Source organism: Neoarius graeffei, chromosome 28, assembly GCF_027579695.1.
Source record: "Neoarius graeffei isolate fNeoGra1 chromosome 28, fNeoGra1.pri, whole genome shotgun sequence".
Taxonomy (NCBI): domain Eukaryota; kingdom Metazoa; phylum Chordata; class Actinopteri; order Siluriformes; family Ariidae; genus Neoarius; species Neoarius graeffei.
In genome coordinates, this window is record NC_083596.1 from 19,545,165 (window position 1) to 19,569,221 (window position 24,057).

A 24,057-nucleotide genomic window follows, 5' to 3' on the forward strand; every position below is an offset into this window, starting at 1 on the left:
CAATCAGTAGGAAGGAGCTTGGCCAAAAAAAAAAAAAAAAAGTATAAGAAAAAAGGACAAAAAGGAGAAAACCCCCCACAAATACTACACACAAGTCAGATAATTAGTTTAGCTGTGTAATCAAAAGCTAAAGTCAGGGTTTGTACAGCTGTTGTGACGTGAAGGTGCATAATCTGGACATTTTTCATTAATCACACACATCTACATTTACCTTCTGTTATAATGATGTTAATATAAATTGAAAAGGTTGGAGGAAAAAATAAATCAGCAGTTAAATAAAAGTACTCAGGAGGCAAACTCTCGGATTTGAACGCCACTGAAGCGGATATGATGACAAAAAGGTTATGATTCAATTTATTAACCTCAGACCGAAATGTAACTAATTTTCTGACGAATCTCTGTCAGGCTTACCACTAATTTGGAATGATCGTGAAACCTATTCACTTTGCTAGCCTGTTAAACTATTTATACATCAGTTGAACACGTTATTTCTACACCCATGTTGTTTGTCCTTTTTAATAATAACTGATTTATGACTGATTATTTCTTATTGCAAATAGTAAATAATAATACAACCCCGATTCCAAAAAAGTTGGGACAAAGTATAAATTGTAAATAAAAATGGAATGTAATGATGTGGAAGTTTCAAAATTCCATATTTTATTCAGAACATAGATGACATATCAAATGTTTAAACTGAGAAAATGTATCATTTAAAGAGAAAAATTAGGTGATTTTTAAATTTCATGACAACACATCTCAAAAAAGTTGGGACAAGGCCATGTTTAGCACTGTGAGACATCCCCTTTTCTCTTTACAACAGTCTGTAAACGTCTGGGGACTGAGGAGACAAGTTGCTCAAGTTTAGGGATAGGAATGTTAACCCATTCTTGTCTAATGTAGGATTCTAGCTGCTCAACTGTCTTAGGTCTTTTTTGTCGTATCTTCCGTTTTATGATGCGCCAAATGTTTTCTATGGGTGAAAGATCTGGACTGCAGGCTGGCCAGTTCAGTACCCGGACCCTTCTTCTACGCAGCCATGATGCTGTAATTGATGCAGTATGTGGTTTGGCATTGTCATGTTGGAAAATGCAAGGTCTTCCCTGAAAGAGACGTCGTCTGGATGGGAGCATATGCTGCTCTAGAACCTGGATATACCTTTCAGCATTGATGGTGTCTTTCCAGATGTGTAAGCTGCCCATGCCACACGCACTAATGCAACCCCATACCATCAGAGATGCAGGCCTCTGAACTGAGCGCTGATAACAACTTGGCTCGTCCTTCTCCTCTTTAGTCCGAATGACACGGCGTCCCTGATTTCCATAAAGAACTTCAAATTTTGATTCGTCTGACCACAGAACAGTTTTCCACTTTGCCACAGTCCATTTTAAATGAGCCTTGGCCCAGAGAAGACGTCTGCGCTTCTGGATCATGTTTAGATACGGCTTCTTCTTTGAATTATAGAGTTTTAGCTGGCAACGGCGGATGGCACGGTGAATTGTGTTCACAGATAATGTTCTCTGGAAATATTCCTGAGCCCATTTTGTGATTTCCAATACAGAAGCATGCCTGTATGTGATGCAGTGCCGTCTAAGGGCCCGAAGATCATGAGCACCCAGTATGGTTTTCCGGCCTTGACCCTTGCGCACAGAGATTCTTCCAGATTCTCTGAATCTTTTGATATTATGCACTGTAGATGATGATATGTTCAAACTCTTTGCAATTTTACACTGTCGAACTCCTTTCTGATATTGCTCCACTATTTGTCGGCGCAGAATTAGGGGGATTGGTGATCCTCTTCCCATCTTTACTTCTGAGAGACGCTGCCACTCCAAGATGCTCTTTTTATACCCAGTCATGTTAATGACCTATTGCCAATTGACCTAATGAGTTGCAATTTGGTCCTCCAGCTGTTCCTTTTTTGTACCTTTAACTTTTCCAGCCTCTTATTGCCCCTGTCCCAACTTTTTTGAGATGTGTTGCTGTCATGAAATTTCAAATGAGCCAATATTTGGCATGAAATTTCAAAATGTCTCACTTTCAACATTTGATATGTTGTCTATGTTCTATTGTGAATACAATATCAGTTTTTGAGATTTGTAAATTATTGCATTCCGTTTTTATTTACAATTTGTACTTTGTCCCAACTTTTTTGGAATCGGGGTTGTAAAAAAAAAAAAAAAAATACAGTAAATAGCCCTATTCCTCAACTGTAGTAATCCATATTACGTCAAGACCTGCTCAACTAAGTAAAGAGAAACGACAGAACACCATTAGTTTAAGGCATGAAGTGTCTTAATTAATTTCAAATAAATAAATAAAACCATTGAATTAGAAGGTGCGTCCAAACTTTGGACCGGTAACGTATACTGTTCAAGTATAATTTCAATTGAATAGCTGTACACTGTTAGAAACAGGGGTACAGTAGGAGTCCATTTCTGTCCCCCAAGGTACAATCTACACTAATGTACCCCCTATGGCTCATTATTCGACTTCAAGATAACTCTGTGTACTTTTTTAGGGCCAAACAGGTTCCCCAGCCAGTGTTGTAGTCGAGTCACTAAACCTTGAGTCCGAGTCCAGTCTTGAGTCCCCAGTGTTCAAGTCCAAGTCATTAAAGAAAATTTCAAGTTGAGTCCGAGAACAAGACTCCAACCGCACCATTTGACGATGGCTGTTGCTGCCTTTATGTGAAACCGTCTTTGCTACTGTGTTGGACTAACGTTACCGCCCCACTGACGATCCCATTTTAGTTCATAGGCTACAGTTAAAAAGCTTGTTCATCGTTCAGCAAGCCCCGCCCACTATCAACAGGGCAAATAACATGAGAGAGGGTTAACACTAGCTAGTTCATCACTCAGCAAGCCCCGCCCACTATCAACAGAACAATGAACATAGCGTGTAACTGACTTCGCTGGGTGGAGTCTTGCCAAATGACGATTGAAGTTCGAGGTTGTCCCCGTCGTCTCCTCGATAGTTCTTCTACATCTGGAACACACAGCAGTGCATTTTTTCCCACTGCACGAGAAGTCTGTATAAGCAAAGCGGATAATCCTAGGCGCTTCTCTCCAGGGATTTTAGCGCCATTAATGTTAGTTTGTTCCTGAGCATGATGTACAGGTATGAACAGGTGAATGTGCATTCTCTTGCACGAAATTAGTATAAAAATTAATGTAGTAAAAATATCTTATGCCAGATTATTATGGCATGTTACAAAAAATCAAGAAAAAAATCAGAGTCCTCGTCTCCAAGTCCGAATGCAGTTAATGCACGAGTCTGAGTCATCAGTGCTCAAGTCCAAGTTGAGTCACGAGTCCTTAAAATTAGGGCACGAGTCGGACTCAAGTCTGAGTCTTGGACTCAAGTACTACAAGCCTGTCCCATGCAGTATATAAAAGGTACAAATACATATCTTCGAGGGTACTGCCCCAGTGACAAACCATTGTGCCCCAAAAGGTACAACAATGTACTTTATTTTCTGAGCATGTACTCTCACTCAAGTAAATGTACAGGAGGGGAAAAAACCCACCACTTTCTACATTTTTATTTTGACCTTCAAAAATACTTGTTACAAATCTCAAATGTCCTGAGAATATTTTCCAATTTAAAATTAGCTGCATTTTTGCTTTTGTAAATTTGTTTTCCAAGACATCCAATCAAATTCATAGTTAGCTTTCAAATATGGTAAATTTGTTTTTTTTGTTTTTTTGGAAATACTGCCTCAGGATTTATTTTTAAATTACATTACATGGCACTTAGCTGACACTCTTATCCAGAGCAACATACAATGAGTGCAAAAGTCAGATACACAATGTGCTGAACTTCTAGACAAGAAAGTTCTAGTGCCAACTGAACAAGTGACAATACTTCGTGTAATATTCTGAAGTATCAGTACTCAAACAGCCAAGGAAACAAACCAACCATATAAAGTACAACTAAATAAAGAGCTCAAACGGCTAACCCCAGGCCAGACAGTAGACAGCCTGGGTTGGTCGAGACCGAAACACAGTTGCACAGTTTGTCTGAACTAGATAGCATATGTACTGATTCTAATTGTGATGTACTAAATATTTCATAAAATAAAATCATGTCCAGCGGCACGGTGGTGTAGTAGTTAGCGCTTTCGCCTCACAGCAAGAAGGTCCGGGTTCGAGCCCCGTGGCCGGCAAGGGCCTTTCTGTGTGGAGTTTGCATGTTCTCCCCGTGTCCGCGTGGGCTTCCTCCGGGTGCTCCGGTTTCCCCCACAGTCCAAAGACATGCAGGTTAGGTTAACTGGTGACTCTAAATTGACCGTAGGTGTGAATGTGAGTGTGAATGGTTGTCTGTGTCTATGTGTCGGCCCTGTGATGACCTGGCGACTTGTCCAGGGTGTACCCCGCCTTTCACCCGTAGTCAGCTGGGATAGGCTCCAGCTTGCCTGCGACCCTGTAGAACAGGATAAAGCGGCTAGAGATAATGAGATGAGATGAGAAAATCATGTCCAGAAATGGTCATCTGTTAAAATAGTTACTTTCTGACTTTTCACTCAAGTAGATTTTTGGCTCCATACATCTACTTTTCAACACCGTATTCATACTTTTACTTCAAACATAATTTCTCTGTACTTTTTCAATCCCTGGTTTTGTTTTCAAACCTCAAGACTGGCAAAGTGCTCCATCTGGGTCTTTAAACAAGGCCCTCGCACCACAACTGCTCGGCTGTATACTGTACTTTGGCTGGTCACTTCGAATAAACACACTTGAGATCTGAAATATGTAACAGATCACCAGGGTAATCAAGTGTACCCAACTTCATTACTTAAAGAACAAAGTCCAGATCCCACTGGTCAAATGTTACTCCGATACAAGTGAAAGTTGGACAGTCAAATTTTTACTTAAGTTGAAGCACTTGCTTTTAAAAATACTTAAGTATTAAAAGTACATTTTCTGTCAACGTATTGTTGTACTATTGCCACAACGCTTACAAAACTTAGGTAATGCCTCTGAAGCAATCAACTGGATTTACTGACTAGCTTGTAGAACCTGTACAATAAACACCTTTATACACAGATAAACGCAGATTTCTACACTCTGTTTATTTGGCAAGATTATGCTAAAACATATTTCTGAAAGGACTTCAGATAAGTTAACATTATTCATGTTAGCCTAACTCCGTTTTTACACGCTAACTAACAGCGTCCAAGTTAACTAGCTATAGAGATCTTGCAGTCACGTGACCGGAAAGTACACAGCCGCCATCTTGTCGGTAAAAAACACCGCTGAATACTGCTGCACTCGTGTACAAAATGGATAAATTTCAACCGACGGACTACACGGTTCATTTTTCTAATGAACAGATAACTAGATATATGTCTAAAATAAACGACCTACAGATTAGTGACCCTTATCGATTACCAGACGTAGTTTTCACGACCGTGTCAGTGGATGTTGAACTGCCAGAGGTGGAATACCCAGATGTGTATAATTACCTCATAAACTTTCCCTCGCTGTTCAGTGGTGAAGCACTGCGTGCTTATAAATCTCTGGACAGTTATCTTTACAGAAATTCAGGATTTGTCAGCCGCCCTCAGATGTGGCATCTTGTAAACAAGAAAATAACAATCCTCATTGGACGGGTAAGTCACTTAAGTATTACTAGTACTGATACTAGATATATCAGTAGTACCTAGTATAGCACTGACCAGCCGATTATAGAATAGAATAAGGTAATTCCAGCTGTAATTCCAAATCGTCCGTCTTGTTTACCATGGATCTGGTGTTGGAGAGGTAGAGGCTTGGCAGTGGAGATTTGAGTGGCTGTTTTCTGAGCTTAGTCAACAGGCCGGCTCTGCAGCCTCGGTTTTGCTTCCTCTCCCGACGCCGCCTCCTTCGCCTGCCAGACCCGATAACAATCCACGGAGACCCCGCTGGTCTCGCTATCTCGTCCGGAATGTTGTGCATGCGATGGAAATCACTACAAACCGTCATTTTCTGCTGCAAACCAATGTCCAGTAAGTCCATACGGTTGTAGTGGATATTGAAGTCTGGTACAGACGAACAACTCGCAAAAATACACACAAAAAACAAACGTGCACAGGTAGGGAGAGCTTGTAGCCGCAGCCGTTGTAGTAGAATTGTATATAGTAGGGTTTTCCAGAAGAAAAGGTAGAAGTAGAAGTCAGAAATATGGCGTTTGACCGACAAGATGGCGTCTGTTACAATCTGGATTGGCTGTGACGTCACATGCAAGATCTCTATGTAACGTTAGCCGTGGACAAGGCTACAGCAACTTGGCAGGCAAATCCATAGAAAGTCATTTGACTAATCAGACTGCATAGCTATTGCAGTTTTTCATTCCAACCGAGCAGGAACTGTACCTGATTCCACTCAGCTGATGTTATGTTTCCAGGAACTTGCACATGTGACTCTTGCAGGTCTTTTTGAAGTTTTTTTTTTTTTTAATCTAAAATCTTAACAGTGGTAAAAAGTTGATAATTGTTATTTGGATCTTGAAAATTATTATTATTATTATTATTATTATTTTTAATTAGCATTTTCCATCCCAACTGTTTCTGATTTGGGGTTGTAAATTATGTATTTTTTTTAAACCAAAATATTTGCTTTATATTAACCCTAATCATACCGGGTGGGGTCATTTCCAACCCCGGACGTCTATTTTTTAGGATAAAAAAATTTAATATGCGTTATTTTTTTCATGAAATTTCATGAATGTGTCACATTTTTTGCAGGTTACATGATACGCATCTGGATTCTTTGTGCCCTTGATGCCTGCTTTTTATCGGACCAAAAACCATTGGGGTCATAAACGACCCCACTCATTTTTCACTATTTAGCCTTATAGTACTTGTTTTTTATTCCGTGTATTTTACCCAATTTTTTCTTTTCAGATTGAAATATGGCAGGCAGACCAAGAGTAGGGAGATACTTGAGAAGAGAAGAGATTCAAAGACTCTTAAAGCAGGACAGTACCACAGATGAGAGTGAACCAAATGAATCTGACTCTGAGGAAGAAGCAGACCACATATCTGAAGCATCAGACAGAGGTGACACTGAAAGTGCCAGTGATAATGATCCAGAGGTTGAACACCATGGAAATCAACAACGCCCTGACGACAGAGAGGCTGAAATAAATCAAGGAAGGGGAAGAGGCCATGGCAGAAGTCGTGGCAGAGGGCGTGGGCGAGGCCAGGACAATGGTGCAATTCCCCAAGGCCAAGCCCAGCCCAACAACCCTGCTGTGGACCAAGACCACATAATTGGTAAAGATGGACCTGTTTGGGATAAGACCCAGCCACCGCAGGGACGAAGGCGAGCCCAGGATATTTTGAGACAGGCCCTGGAATCACACCAGAAGGAAGATGCACTGATATACTGCAGTCTTTCCAGCTTTTTATCACCCAGCCAATAGTGATTCAGATTGTCCAAGAGACAAATAGAGAGGGTCGCCAGAAGACTACTGAGTACGATACTGTTCATCCTCAGAGTCAGAAAGTATGCAAGGATGTTGATGAAGTGGAAATAAATGCATTTATTGGCCTGTGCATTTTAGCTGGTATCCAGAAGTCTACATAGAACAGTATAGAATAGTATTTGTGGATCTCTAACAAGATGTTTAATAAAGAATATTGATCTCTTATGAAGCTTTTGTTGTCTACACATAAAAAATTTAATGATATTTGGCTAAAAAAACTTGGAGTCGTAACCGACCCCACCCGGTATGAATAGGTTGCAAAATATGCCGGTATGATTAGGGTTAAAAAAAGGTTGGTTTATTGGAATTATAAATAATAAACTTTGTATTTTTACCATTATGAAGTGAAACTAAAGAATAACAACTTTTAAAAGCACAGACAACTTCACTGCAAGCTTTCTCTTGGAATAAAACGTTCACATACCTCAATTTGCTTCTGCAGGTTGGACAGCGAGTTTTTGTAGGCCGTGATATGGTTCGTTTTAGGTAAACAAAGCAAACATTTAAAACGAAACGACTCTTTAATCCTTTCAGAAAACTGAAACATGGGTTCATGGGCCATAAGGGCGTGCATTCCCCAGAAGAACCGCCTCCTTCCATTCTGCCATCAACTGATCGTGTTCAAATAATGCTGCTGAGAACTTGATTCCATACAGTCTATGGATGTGACGTGACCCTAGTGATTACTGATGGGGTTTTTTTTGCAGGTGGCATTGAGAAAGCCTAGAAAAGAAAAGAAAAAACATCCACTTCAAAGCTGCTTCATAGTAACGAGGACCTTGACAGAAATGTAGTGGAGTGAAAAGTACGATATTTGTCTTTCAAATGTAATGAAGTTATAATTTTCCAAAAAAAAAAAAAAATGATACAGGTAGTTGTCGACTTACGACTGTGTTTGGTTACGACTGACCGGTCGTAAACCGATCTGGTCGTAAATCGGCCTATGTTAAATGAACGTAAGTATATTGTGATGTGTAATGATATTGTAATCATCTTAAAGTCTTATTTTATCAACATTTTCTTATTTCATTACCTCGGCTCATTATTTGGTTTAAGTCAAACACTGCATACTACACTGCGTACAGTACAATTCGTTTAATATGTGCAAAACAAAAAACACGAAATACAGGTGTGAAAAATAGAAAACATTTTAGTTTGAAACATACCAAAATACAAATGTAAAACATAGCAAAATACAAAACTTAGTGATAGCTGGCATCATTGGTGCTTGGCTGTGGGTCGTCTACGTCATCATCAGCTGTTGCAGCGCTCAGGCTGGCGGGAGCATTTGCTCGTTTCATAAACCAGGAGCTGGGGCGGAAACTGTATGACGGAGCGCGAGAGAGACTGCGCATGTGCCTGGAGCTGGGGCGGAAACTGTTGTACGCGGCGAGAGGCGGTGCCGGGAGCTGGGGTGGAAACTGTCGTACACTCGGCGAGCTCAGCTGGGAAACACTTGCCAGTCATAACCAGACGGTCGTAAAGTCGATAGGTCGTAAGTTGCATAGGTCGTAAGTCGACGACTACCTGTACTCAAGTAAAGTACAGATACTCAAATGGCCCTTTTCCACTACCCTTTTTCAGCTCACTTCAGTCCGACACGGCTCGCGTTTCAACTACCTCAGAGCAGCACGACTCAGCTCGCTTCAGCCCTACTCAGCACCCAAAACTCTCACAGTTTTGGAGTAGGGCTGAAGCGAGGCAAACCGAGCCAAGTAGGGCTAGGGGTGTGAGGAGACACTCCCCTGTGCACTGATTGGTGAGGAGGAGTGTCCTCACACGCCCACACACGCCCCGCGAGCACGCTGGGATCTGTAAACACCGTAAACCTGGAAGAAGAAGAATTATGAGAATTTCTGAAGCCTTATGCGCCTCGCCTCATCTATACGCTCTTGCCAGTATCTGTTGGCGTTGTCGGTGACAACAAGCCACAGCACCAAGACCAGCAACACTAACGACTCCATGTCCTCCATGTTTATTGTTTACTATCCGGGTCGTGAGACTACCGCTTAAAAGGTCACTGATGTCACTGTTTGCGCCGCCTAACGACATCACGTGACGTCCACCCACTTTCGCTAACTCCACCCAATGTGTCCACCCACTTCCAGCCAGCACGGTTCAGCGCGGTTGTAGTCGAAATGCAACTCCAACAGCCCCGCTCAGCTCGACTCAGCCCAACTCAGCACGGCACGGCTCAGCCCGACTCAGCCGCGTTGGTAGTGGAAAAGCGGCAAAAGTGTACTTAAGTACAGTACTCAAGGAAATGTACTTCGTTACTGTCCACCTCTGATCGAGTGCATACAGCTACCGCATCCTCATATACAGAAACGGCACAAAGCTGTAAACACCAGTTCCACACATTACAACGATATCTAATTTGCATCTCATTCAAATGAACCAGGCTGATTAAAAAAAAGCTGCGTGCACCTGTGTCTATTCTCTTGTGGTCAAAAGTAGTATGCACTGGGTGAACAGAGAGCAGCACAGCTCATACAATAATGGCGCTTTGGAACACATTACTGTTTATTACGGACCAATTTGTGGCACCTGTGTGAGCGATTAGGGGTCTGTAATGAATGAACGGGAGGACATTTCAAAACACATGCGCCGAGTCTCTTTGAATTACTGTCCGCAAATGTCGGGGGAGGGAATACAATTTTGAAATAAATGGAAAATGTGAATTCAGTCTTCTTTGTTTGTTCATTTCTGATTATGAATGAGTTACAACAGAACAGCTTTGAGTCACACAGCAGTTAATGGGATCTGTTTTTTGTTTTGTCAGGACAGGTTGGAGTGGAATTGGAGATGTGAGATTGCTTTTGTAAGATATACAGCTAGCACACTAACAAATCTACATACTCAAAATATAGCATAGAGAACTCTAAGAACACCTGGTGATTTCCATTTTTTAAAACTAAACCCGTGTATTTTGTTCTCCAAGAGGTCAAATACATTCGGCAACGTCACAGAATCGGCGATGGAGGTGGATGCAAGTGTTGATTTGGTTTCGTACAAGTGAACACACGCAAAACATACTGCCCATGAAACAACAACGAATAGCGAGGCAAGGTAACAACTACAACAGAATGAGTAAAAAAGAATGACAGAACGATGATGAGAAAAGACAAAAGCAAGACACTGAGTGCTGTACAAGACGCTACTTAAACGCATATTAATCAGGTGCAAACAGTCATGTGACGTGAGAATCATGATCATGTGAGGTGCAGTGGCTGATGAGTCATACACTGTCCCTGTGTCCGAAATCACTCACTTGTTCACTAGTCCCTACTCACTATATACTGGAATTACTACACTACCGTTCAAAAGTTTGGGGTCACCCAGACAATTTTGTGTTTTCCATGAAAAGTGACACTTTTATTTACCACCATAAGTTGTAAAATGAATAGAAAATATAGTCAAGACATTTTTCTGGCCATTTTGAGCATTTAATCGACCCCACAAATGTGATGCTCCAGAAACTCAATCTGCTCAAAGGAAGGTCAGTTTTATAGCTTCTCTAAAGAGCTCAACTGTTTTCAGCTGTGCTAACATGATTGTACAAGGGTTTTCTAATCATCCATTAGCCTTCTGAGGCAATGAGCAAACACATTGTACCATTAGAACACTGGAGTGAGAGTTGCTGGAAATGGGCCTCTATACACCTATGGAGATATTGCACCAGAAACCAGACATTTGCAGCTAGAATAGTCATTTACCACATTAGCAATGTATAGAGTGGATTTCTGATTAGTTTAAAGTGATCTGCATTGAAAAGAACAGTGCTTTTCTTTCAAAAATAAGGACATTTCAAAGGTGACCCCAAACTTTTGAACGGTAGTGTATATAGAGGACGATATAATGAGCTCATTGGTAAAATAAAAAAAAAATTTTTAAAAAGAGGCACTTTCGGACACTACTCTGCCACACCATTATTTACGTCATTACTGTCGCACAATTGAAACGTGCCAGATCAGTCGGCTGGTGGGTCTTCAAAATAATAAATACATGCATGCATTTTTGTGATAAATCCATATTACTAGTGCATCTCAAAAAATTAGAATACCATAAAAAAGTTCCTTTTTTTCATAATTTAATTCAAAAAGGTAAACTTTCATATATTCTATATTCATTACATGTAAAGTGATATTTAAAGCCTTTTTTGTTTTAATTTTGATTATTATGGCTTATAGCTCATGAAAATCAGAAATCCAGTATCTCAAATTATTAGAATATTCCCCAAGATCAATCAAAAAAAGGATTTACAATACAGAAATGTCCAACTTCTGAAAAGTATATTCATTCATACACAATACTTGGTTGGGGCTCCTTTACCATGAATTACTGTATCAGTGCGGTGTGGCATGGAGGTGATCAGTCTGTGGCACTGCTGAGGTGTTATTGAAGCCCAGGTTGCTTTGATAGTGGCCTTCAGCGTATCTGTATTTTTGGGTCGGGTGTTTCTCATCTTCCTCTTGACAATACCCCATAGATTCTCTATGGGGTTCAGGTCAGGCAAGTTGGCTGGCCAATCAAACACAGTAATATCATGGTCAGCAAACCACTTGGTAGTAGTTTTGGCACTGTGGGTAGGTGCCAAGTCCTGCTGAAAAAGGAAATCAGCATCTCCAAAAAGCTCGTCAGCAGATGGAAGCATGAAGTGCTCTAAAATCTCCTGGTAGATGGCTGTGTTGACTTTGGACTTGATAAAATACAGTGGACCAACACCAGCAGATGACATGGCACCCCAAATCATCACAGACTGTGGAAACTTCACACTGGGCTTCAAACACCTTGGATTCCGTGCCTCTCCACTCTTCCTCCAGACTCTAGAACTGTGATTTCCAAATTAAATGCAAAATGTACTTTCATCTGAAAAGAGGACTTTGGACCACTGAGCAACAGTCCATTTCTTTCTCTCCTTAGCCCAGATAAGACACTTCTGACATTGTCTCTGGCTCAGGAGTAGCTTGATATTAGGAATGCGAAAGTTGGATCCCCTTTCTTGAAGATGTCTGTTCGTGATGGGTCTTGATACACTGACACCAGCCTCAGTCCACTCCTTGTGAAGCTCTCCCAAGTTCTTGAATCAACTTTTCTTGACAATCCTCTCAAGACTGCGGCCATCCCTGTTGCTTGTGCACCTTTTCCAGCCACCCTTTTCAGCAATGACCTTTTGTGGCTTACCCTCCTTGTGGAGGGCATCAGTGATGATCTTCTGGACAACAGTCAAGTCAGCAGTCTTCCCCATGATTGTGGTTGTGTGTACTGAACTAGACCGAGAGATACACTGTGTTCATACTGTTTTACTCAAACTCGAAATGAAATATTCTAATATTTTGAGATTTTTTTTTAAATGTTTTTGTACTGTATGCCATACTGCTTAAAATTAAAATAGTAAAATGCTTGAAGCATTTTAGTTTATGTGTAATGAGTCTATAATATATAACATTTTCACTTTCTTAAATAACTGATGGAAAATATTGAACTTTTTCACAACATTCTAATTTTGAGATGCACTAGTACAGTGGTGCTTGAAAGTTTGTGAACCCTTTAGAATTTTCTATATTTCTGCATAAATATGACCTAAAACATCATCAGATTTATATATACACACACAAGTCCTAAAAGTATATAAAGAGAACCCAGTTAAACAAATGAGACAAAAATATTATACTTGGTCATTTATTTATTGAGGAAAATGATCCAATATTACATATCTGTGTGGCAAAAGTACGTGAACCTTTGCTTTCAGTATCTGGTGTGACCCCCGTATGCAGCAATAACTGCAACTAAACGTTTGCGGTAACTGTTGATCAGTCCTGCACACCGGCTTGGAGGAATTTTAGCCCGTTCCTCCGTACAGAACAGCTTCAACTCTGGGATGTTGGTGGGTTTCCTCACATGAACTGCTCGCTTCAGGTCCTTCCACAACATTTCAATTGGATTAAGGTCAGGACTTTGACTTGGCCATTCCAAAACATTAACTTTATTCTTCTTTAACCATTCTTTGGTAGAACAACTTGTGCTTAGGGTCGTTGTCTTGCTGCATGACCCACCTTCTCTTGAGATTCAGTTCATGGACAGATGTCCTGACATTTTCCTTTAAAATTCACTGGTATAATTTAGAATTCATTGTTCCATCAATGATGGCAAGCCGGCCTGGCCCAGATGCAGCAAAACAGGCCCAAACCATGATACCACCACCACCATGTTTCACAGATGGGATAAGGTTCTTATGCTGGAATGCAGTCTTTTCCTTTCTCCAAACATAACGCTTCTCATTTCAACCAAAAAAGTTCTATTTTGGTCTCATCCATCCACAAAACATTTTTCCAACAGCCTTCTGGCTTGTCCACGTGATCTTTAGCAAACTGCAGACAAGCAACAATGTTCTTTTTGGAGAGCAGTGGCTTTCTCCTTGCAACCCTGCCATGCACACCATTGTTGTTCAGTGTTCTCCTGATGGTGGACTCATGAACATTAGCCAATGTGAGAGAGGCCTTCAGTTGCTTAGAAGTTACCCTGGGGTCCTTTGTGACCTCGCTGACTATTACACACCTCACTCTTCTCACTACCTAGAATTCCCTAGGTAGTGAGTAGAGACAAGTGCATATAGACCCAGACCATGTGAGTGTGAATGGTTGTTTATGTGTCAGCCCTGTGATGACCTGGCGACTTGTCCAGGGTGTACCTCGCCTTTCACCCGTAGTCAGCTTGGATAGGCTCCAGCTTGCCTGTGACCCCGTAGAACAGGATAAAGCGGCTAGAGATAATGAGATGAGATCCTATTAGGTACTAGCCAGCTGTCATGAGTTCTCTAGCTAAACAACTTCTCAACTGGCTAATGATATATAAATTCCACAAACAGCATACAGTAAATCAGCTGACTAATCATCTATCATGTGCTGGCTTCCCACAAAATTAGAGGGGAATGGCTTGCCTGTTGAGGAGAGAGAAAAAAAAAGTGAAAAACTACATCACTCTTGAATCCATTTCCCCTCATCATAAAATATTGGACTCACTCCCTCATTCCTGTTTACATCTCTCCCCCGATTAGCTGCTGGTTCCTATTGGTCCATGACGGCATTTGATCTACAACCCTGATTCCAAAAAAAGCTCGGACGCTGTGTAAAACGTCAATTAAAAAAAAAAAAAATAAATAAATAAATAAATAAATAAATAATATGCGTCCATCCAGATGATGTCATTTTCAGGGACGTCCTTGCTTACTCCAGCAAGACAATCCCAAGCAACATTCTGCACATTACAACAGCATGGCTTCATAGTAGAAGAGTGCAGGTGCTAAACTGGCCTGCTTGCCTCCCATTGAAAACGTGTGACATTTTATGAAGCATAAAATACGACAACGGGGAAACCGGACTGTTGAGCAAATTAAGTGGTGCATCAAGCAAGAATGAGAAATATTTTCACTTTCAAGACATCAACAGTTAAATGTGCTCAGTTCCCAAACGCTTACCGAGTGTGATTAAAAGAAGAGCTGATGCAACACAGTGGTAAACATGCCCTTGTTTCAATGTTTTTGGAACATGCTGTAGGCATCGAATTTAAAATGAGTATAATTTACACAAAAAACAATGAAGTTTATCAATTTGAACATTAAATATCTTGTCTTTGGATTGTATTCAACTGAATACAAGTTGAAAAGCATTTGCAAATCATTGCATTCTGTTTTTAATGTACATTTTACACAACTTTTTTGGAATTGAGGTTGTATCTGAGATGGTATATAACAAAGTTGACTTGAATTACTGTGACTGAATTGCCAGGGCAACTCAAAATAGCTCTGTATTTTTTTCCCTCTCCTGATTCAATGATCATAAAGCTTTGCACTGTAGTTTTAAGATTGTAAACATAGCATTATGAAATAATAAATCTGGAGAGGAACACCCAGGAGTTTAGAAGAGTCATTATCTCAATTTCATAGCCTTGATTTAGTCACACAGTCAAATGAAACCAAATTGTGCACACAACTTGGTACTTGAGTGAGTGAATTAACGAATGAATGAAAATCTCATCATGGCTTCCAGGTGGAATGTGGGTGAAATTCATGTGGCTATATTAGAACAAATTTACAGTGATTGAAAATTAATGCTATAATCACAGGTAGAACTATACATGACATTTCACCTCAGTCTATTCACAACTAAAAATGAAATGAAACTTAATTTAATATTTTATATATATATATATATATATATATATATATATATATATATATATATATATATATATATATATATAAAAGCCACAAGGAAGTCAACCACAGCCAAATACCTCCAGAGAGTAAGGCAGGTCCTGAAAAGTCAGCTGAATGGTAAGAACAAGGTCCAAGCCATCAACATGTATGCACTACCAGTCATCAGATACCCCGCTGGTATCATAAACTGGCCAAAGGAGGAGATAGAAGCCACAGATATCAAGACTAGAAAGCTCCTCACCATGCATGGAGGGTTCCACCCCAAGTCCAGCACCCTGAGACTATACACTAAGCGGAAAGAGGGAGGCCGAGGGCTAGTGAGCATCAAGACCACGGTCCAGGATGAAACATCAAAAATCCGAGAATACATCAGAAAGATGGCCCCAAAGGATGAACTGCTAAGTGAATGTCTCAGGCAGCAGAACCCTGATGAGAGTGCAGAGGAGGAGGAACAGACAACCTGGAGAGACAAACCCCTACATGGCATGTACCACCGTCAGATAGAGGAAGTGGCTGATATCAAGAAATCCTACCAGTGACTGGATAATGCAGGACTGACCGACAGCACAGAGGCACTAATCATGGCAGCACAAGAACAGGCCATAAGCACAAGAGCCATAGAGGCCAGGATCTACCAGAGTAGATCAGACCCAAGATGCAGACTGTGCAAAGAAGCCCCTGAAACAGTCCAGCACATAGTAGCAGGGTGTAAGATGCTAGCTGGATCAGCGTACATGGAGAGGCACAACCAAGTGGCTGGGATAGTATACAGGAACATCTGCAACCAGTATGGAATAGAAGTACCCAAGTCCCAATGGGCCATACCACAGAAGGTGGCTGAGAACAACAGGGCCAAGGTTCTGTGGGACTTCAGCTTCCAGACTGACAAACAGATCCTGGCTAACCAACCAGACATAGTGGTTGTGGACAAAGAGCAGAAGAGGGTGGTGGTGATAGATGTGGCGATCCCAGCTGACGCCAACATCAGGAAGAAGGAACATGAGAAATTTGAGAAGTATCAAGGGTTGAAAGAGTAGCTGGAATGGATGTGGAAGGTCAAGGGTTGCATGGTCTCCATGGTAGTGGGGGCACTTGGGGCAGTAACCCCCAAACTGGGAGAGTGGCTCCAGCAAATCCCAGGAACAACATCTGAAGCCTCAGTCCAGAAGAGCACAGTCCTTGGAACATCGAAGATACTGCGCAGAACCCTCAAACTCCCAGGCCTCTGGTAGAGGACCCGAGCTTGAGGATGACATGGATACCACCCCCCCGCCAGGGGTGAGAAGGATATATATATATATATATATATATATATATATATATATATATATATATACATACATACATACACACACACACATCTCATCTCATCTCATTATCTCTAGCCGCTTTATCCTTCTACAGGGTCGCAGGCAAGCTGGAGCCTATCCCAGCTGACTACGGGCGAAAGGCGGGGTACACCCTGGACAAGTCGCCAGGTCATCACAGGGCTGACACATAGACACAGACAACCATTCACACTCACATTCACACCTACGGTCAATTTAGAGTCACCAGTTAACCTAACCTGCATGTCTTTGGACTGTGGGGGAAACCGGAGCACCCGGAGGAAACCCACGCGGACATGGGGAGAACATGCAAACTCCACACAGAAAGGCCCTCGCCGGCCACGGGGCTCGAACCCGGACCTTCTTGCAGGAGGCGACAGCGCTAACCACTACACCACCGTGCCACCTGTGTGTGTATGTGTATATATATATATATATATATATATATATATATATATATAAATAAACATCTAAATTGCTTTTTACTGTCTCTAGCAGTCAACTTGCAGTTTCTTCTTTCAGCTGCTCCCATTCAGGGTCACCACAGCAGATCTGTTCTGCATATTTGATTTGGCATCCGTTTTACACCAGATGCCCTTCCTGACGCAACCCTCCCCAATCTGTCCCGGCTTAGGATCAAAACCAAGTATGCACTGGCTTGTACAACCTCATTGGCTGGGTATTTGTACTTAATCTGCATGCTTTTGGACTGTGGGGGAAACCAGAGCACCCGGAGGAAACCCACACAGACGCGGGGAGAACATGCAAACTGCACACAGAAAGGCCCCCCGTCAATCATGAGGTTCGAACCCAGAACCTTGTTGCTGTGAGGCGACAGTGCTAACTGCACCACCGTGCTGCCCAAGCCAGCTTGCAGTTTAGACTAATAGAATTCATTATATTATATGAAACAAATTATTTTATATTATAAAATTTTTAATAAGAGTCCCCCCTCCCCCCATGGCTTAAAGACAAGTGCTTGATTTTTTTTTTCCAGTTGAGTGTGTGCATTCTGGCTGCTGCTGCTTCTCACCAGAGCTTTTTATTTTACCTTTTGTTTTCTTTTTTGTGTAGCTTGATGTTTGTTTTTTGTTTGAGTGTTTTGTCATGCCGGTTTTGTCATGCCGGCCTTGGTGCACTGTGGGTGATGCCTGTGCTCCTCGCTATGGACTGCAGTGAACTTGTTGCTTTTTTAACATTGGAGTTGTCCAGCACTCTGTGCAGCGGTGCTTTGGTGCAGTGGTCTGAGCGACGTTGCTCGGTGGCATCGCGGCGGCTATGCAGGTGGTTTGGGACATACCAGTGCTCTGTGTGGTGGTGCTTCTGTGCTCGCTTTGTGGATCCACGGCATGATGTTCTGAGCAATGTTGCCCGGCGGCTGTGCAGGCGGTATGGGATTTATTTTCGTGCGCCTTTTGGTGGGACTGTGGCTGCTACACGATTGGAACCACATCCTGACCTTCTTTGGTGGACTTTTTCCCCCCTATAATTGTAAAGTGACCTCGGGTATGAGAAAGGCGCGATATAAATTTAACTGATGATTATTATTGATTTAAATTGGCGTTTAAGATATTGAAAAAAATCCTTCCAAGAGGCACAGATTACAATAATGCTGTTTTTCAAGCTTTTAAAAACACTCAACACTATATTCAATATGCTGCCAGAGCTTCCATGCTAAAATTAACATTACATAGCGTTATTCAATCAAATGTTGGTGAAATTCAAATCCTTTCTATTTATCTTCTGTCTGCAGAAGGGTTTGCACTATCATGACAGTTAAATAACCGGTTCCCTTTTTCCTTAGTTGTGTATTCTGACTGTGTGCATTTTGCAGAGGAGAATACCCTCCAAACTTTGATTAGCTGTCAAGTCATTACAAGTGCATTATACCCACTGAGGAAAAAATAGCATCTAGTAATTATTACCTCCAAAGCTCTATACTTTCAAAAGACAGGCCGTGCAAAGAGGGAATCTGCTTAGCAAGTGAAGAAACTGAATGAATAGATTGCTAAATTTAGTATAGCAGAGTCAGCCGTGGTGTTCGGAGAGTCCTGAGGAAAACCTGGTGGGTTCCCTTACTTTCCCTGTGTTCCTCTCATCAAGCTGTCCTGCTTGTTTTGTTTGGGGATGATTCAAGTGTGTGTTACCGAGAGTCATGGCTACATTTATTGCTGATATACAATACACAATAGTTTATAGTCCATTTGCACTTTATGGAGGCGTGCGCACTGTTGTGTTGTACCATGGTCCTGGAGAAACATTTCATTCAATGTATACAAGCTACATAGAGGAATGACAAAAACCCACCTGACCAGGGTTAAAGTGCATATCCCGGGTAAATTCAGGAGCAAGATCAATGTAATTCTCCCATTTTATATTAAACTTTGGTCAAATATCCGTCACATTTTGCATTTTGTGCAATTTTTTTTACCTTGCGCAATACCAGAAAAATTCAGTTGAAATCGAGCCATTTGAGGCAAATTGTTCTGCTTCTGAAAAAACTTGGCATTTGGATTTCCTGGGAAACACTGATTTTCGTGACGTCACGTGTGGGACACCTCGCTCTGAATCCTACGTCAGCGCTGGTTTGTTTATGAGAAAACGACCTGGTGGTTTTCTGCAAATTTCTTCAACGTTATCACGTAATTATTAAAATGGTTAACAGATGTATCGTAGGAGGGTGTAGCAACACCAATCTTGATGGGATTAGTACTCATTGTTTCCCAAAAGACCGGACAATGAGAGAGAAATGGGAGCGCTTGGTCTACATAGGCTGTGCACTGAAACCGTGCAAAGCTCGTGCAGCCTGCTGGCGCTTCTGCAGGTGACGTCACGAATCTGGCTCCAGACTCCCTTGGGATTTTTCCAGACGTGTTTTGTTATTTTATTTTTTTTCTGCTGTAGACAGATGGTAATTTTGCACAAGGCCCTTCTGGATGAGCGTGTAAAGGGACATACTTGCATATTAAAAAAAAAAAAGAAATTGGTCCAGGATATGCACTTTAAGGTTAACATTAAACATTCACTTAATATATAACATCAAAATGGTCACATTTTTATTCACTGGACTACGTAACACCTATACAGTATATTATATGGACACCAGTGTTTTACTGGGAAATATAACACTGGTATTTTTCATACGAGCTACATCCAGGACATGGAGAGCCAAAACCATGACATAAATCTCTGTGTGTCACTATGAGGAAATCGATGAATTGTTTTGATAAATTTGGGTACTTTTTGTTTATGAATGTATCTATATAATAAGAAAAAAATAATCACGTGTTGGCTTGAAGATATGAAGTTTATCTTCTCGTGTTGAAAAACTCGCATTTTTCACATCACGGCTCTGAGCGACGTATTTAAATAATATTGTCTGGCTTTGAGTGGTCGATCAGATATATTCCATTCAGCTAGCATGATACTGAATGAGTTGAAGATGAGTTCAGTATCATGCTAGCTGAATGCAATATATCCGATATACCATGAAAAAAAGCCAGCTCATATTATTATACATACACATTCCTTTCGGGTGTTTGTGTCTTTTGCTTTCAAAATCTTCCATATTTAATGAAGCCAACCTGGCGGCCATGTTTGTTTACAAATTGTCATGGTCACTCCGCTAGTGCGGAAGTTTTACGTCTTCAATGTGTCTCTTTTCCAGTTTTTCGATGTCCGTTGGTATGCTTTTCTCTTGTAATACATGCGTAAAGAATATCTAATCAAGTTTTGGTAGCCTTTTGGGCTACCTTTGATTCTTGCCAAATAAAGGTCTTGACACATACAGCATGACACTGTATGTTGACAAATCATTTGTGAATTTAACACATCAATATTCACATTAAACGCGACGTGATTATGCAAGCATTCCACAAAAACAATCGCGTGATGATGGAGTCGACAAGTGATCATGAGCTGGTGCTTATAATTTTACAAAACGCCCCGTATCCTGAGAAGTTGGCGACAACATGCAGAGTTTCACTGCTTGGTTCAGGAGCATCACAAAGTAGGCTACGGACCATGGACTGTACACACACCATTTGTACTGCTAAGCAGCTCTTCTATTTTTTCCCCCCAGACATTGTCTTTAAAGTCTAAAAGTCCTTCCTGCACCATGTGCTGGTCTTCCCAGGCAGTCTCCTGTCCCAGTACGAACCAGGCCCTTAAGATGCATTGGGCGCCACCAATCTCCGTTTCCGTAGCCCTCGGCTTCTCGCCTATACAGCTAGGGTTACAGTGGGGTCTCGTCCTCTGGTAACCGCGAGAGTTTGACTCCCCACTTGCATCTGTATTGCAGCGTGCCTTGCCAGATGGCAGTAGGTACCATTTTTATGATAGCTTTTGGTATGAGTGGCCTAGTGGTTAGCGTGTTCGCCTCTCAATCAGGAGATTGCGAGTTCTACTCATGGTCAGGTCATACAAAAGACCATCATAAAAATGGTGCCTACTGCCATCTGGCAAGACACGCTGCAATACAGATGTGAGTGGGGAGTCAAACTCTTATGGTTACCAGAGGACTAGCGCCCCACTGTAACCCTAGCTATGTAATATAGGCGAGAGGCCGAGGGCTACGCAATGGAGATCAGCGCTGCCAAACACGCCATGAATGGCGTGGGAAAGACTTTTGACTTCGGTATGACGCAACCGCGAGTAGAACTCATGATGTCCCAATCGAGAGGTGGACACGCTAACCACTAAGCCAGATCACTGTGTCTTTAAAGTAGCCATCTTAATCATTTTTGACACACAAAGGTTCCGTTTGACTACACTTAAATGCCTACTGAGTATTCAGACACCCTTCATACTGCTTTTTCTGTACTAATAGTATGGAAGTATGCGTATTCGGATGCAGCCAAACTGAAGGAGAGACTCTGCCAAGCCTGCAGCAAGTGTGAGGAGTGTTTCGCAACCTGGCTGAATGGGCTCCTTTTGCGGACAAAATATTAAAAAAATTGAACCTGGTGTGAAAAAAATAAATATTGCATAACGTTTATATTGTTTATTGTAATAATTCCACAGACAATTCTTGTGTTAACCTCCTTCAACAAAGTTGGCAGAGTTATGTTTTCACCTGTTTGTCTGTTCCCAAGATAACTCAAAAAGCAGTGAAGGGACTTTGACGAAATTTTGATTAAAAGGTGAGCGACAGGCCAAGGAACAATAGATAAGATTTTGATGCAAATCCAAACATGTATGTGGATCCAGGATCCAGATATGTACACAGATACAGGATTGTTTTTGTTCGTTCCCAACGTAACTCAAAAAGTAGTGAACTGATTCTGATGAAATTTTGAGGAAAGGTGTGCCATGGGCCAAGAAACAATTGATATGATTTTGATGCAAATCGAGATATGTGGCTTGGTGGAGATATGCACTCTACCAAGTGCCCTTCTAATTAAAAATTATGTAATCCTAGGCCAAAGCATAGTGATCCATCCATCCATTATCTGTAGCCGCTTATCCTGTGTACAGGGTCGCAGGCAAGCTGGAGCCTATCCCAGCTGACTACGGGCGAAAGGCGGGGTACACCCTGGACAAGTCGCCAGGTCATCACAGGGCTGACACATAGACACAGACAACCATTCACACTCACATTCACACCTACGGTCAATTTAGAGTCACCAGTTAACCTAACCTGCATGTCTTTGGACTGTGGGGGAAACCGAAGCACCCGGAGGAAACCCACGCGGACACGGGGAGAACATGTAAACTCCGCACAGAAAGGCCCCTGTCGGCCACTGGGCTCGAACCCAGAACATTCTTGCTGTGAGGCGACAGTGCCACCCCAGCTTAGTGATCTTTAATTAAAATGACATAATTTATGCTGGGCGGCATGGTAGTGTCGTGGTCAGCACTGTCACCTCACAGCAAGAAGGTTCTGGGTTCGAGCCCAGTGGCTGACAGGGGCCTTTCTGTATGGAGTTTGTCTGTTCTCCCTGTGTCTGCGTGGGTTTCCTCCAGGTGATCCGGTTTCCTGCACAGTCCAAAGACATGCAGGTTAGGTTAATTGGTGGTAGAGGTCTGCGTGGGACAGAATTTTCAGTCCCGCTCCCACAAAGAATTATGATTTTCAGTCCTGCTCCCGCCCGCGCCTGCCATATTTTGTCCCGCTCCCATCCGCCAATCCCGCATGATGCAGACGTTCGCGTTATTTCTCATGAAAGTTCTTGTCATTGGCTTGGGGAATTAAACATGCTGAGCTTAGCTGAGCTCTCCACTGACTGATCCTTCATTTATTGTAAGTTTATTGTTTGGACTCTGACATTCTGCTGACACATTCCAAGTCGAGCGCTGCATGCGCTCATGATTGACAGCTCTCACTTTGATTGACAGCTCTCGCTTTGATTGACAGCTCTCGCTTTGATTGACAGCTCTCGCACTCCCACTTACGAGTCTGTGGCGTTATGATTCCAACCGCGATTTCATTCTCCTCTCGTATGAAGTGCTGCGCAACCACAACCAGCTCCTCAGATTATACACTGTCTATTTCTAGCTTTAAATTGAACAATCTGTGCGATACACAGTCCTTTTTAATACTAGTTAATACTTTTTAATACTTTTTTTAATACTTTTTAATACTTAGGACTAATACTCTTGACTTTTTAACGGTAAATGTACCTCTTTTTAAAGCAGCACTTACTTCTGAAGCACTGTGAGCTTCACTAGAGGAGCTCTGCTCTTCTGCCATGATCGAAGATCTCAAACACGGAAGAGCGGAAAGGAATCGGAAACGTACGCGAGATTAGACCACATCCGCAAATTTAGGCATCTTAAAATGTTTTTATTAATGCCAAATAAAATATCCAGCACAAATTATATACGATAGACATAATAATTTATAAATTTTATTTTAAACACGTTTTTAGTTAGCGGGACTGCAGCTTATCTCTCCCACCCGCGCCCGCATTGTGCACTCCCCCTCCCGCCTGCGCCTGCAATGAGCTTTCAAAATTTGTCCCGCGCCGCACTGCTTTGCATCAGGTCCCGCGGGACTCCCGTGGGAGTGCAGGGCTCCAATTGGTGACTCTAAATTGACCG

General features: G+C 41.8%; 1 protein-coding gene across 5 annotated transcripts in view; it reads right to left on the reverse strand.

The window, feature by feature from the left end:
• camkk1a (calcium/calmodulin-dependent protein kinase kinase 1, alpha a) overlaps positions 1-24,057 on the reverse strand; it is a 314,395-nt gene that overhangs the window by 114,302 nt on the left and 176,036 nt on the right. The gene's annotated exons all lie outside the window — the stretch shown is intronic.